The sequence below is a fragment of the Odontomachus brunneus genome, unplaced genomic scaffold (assembly GCF_010583005.1).
Source record: "Odontomachus brunneus isolate Ranch 3 - 2012 unplaced genomic scaffold, Obru_v1 Obru_scaffold_094, whole genome shotgun sequence".
Taxonomy (NCBI): domain Eukaryota; kingdom Metazoa; phylum Arthropoda; class Insecta; order Hymenoptera; family Formicidae; genus Odontomachus; species Odontomachus brunneus.
This window is the reverse complement of record NW_022639544.1, coordinates 823,333-823,608: the sequence shown is the minus strand read 5'-3', so window position 1 is coordinate 823,608 and position 276 is coordinate 823,333.

The window sequence follows — 276 nt, the reverse complement described above, 5'->3', positions numbered from 1 at the left end:
TCAGAGCATTATCAATATTTAAATACTAATATGTAACACTTTACTAAATAATGAAATACTTACGCAAAGTACTGCCAAGATTTAAAGTATTAACCCAGACAGCACACAATATTAATGATAAATATTTATAAATATTTATTTCGAATTATTTTTTTTTTAATATTATATAAATATTTTATAAATATTTTATATATACATAAAAAGAGAGAGGAAAAAGTATGAAAATTTTTATCGAAAATATTATTAAAATCCCTTATAGAAATATTATACTAAGAA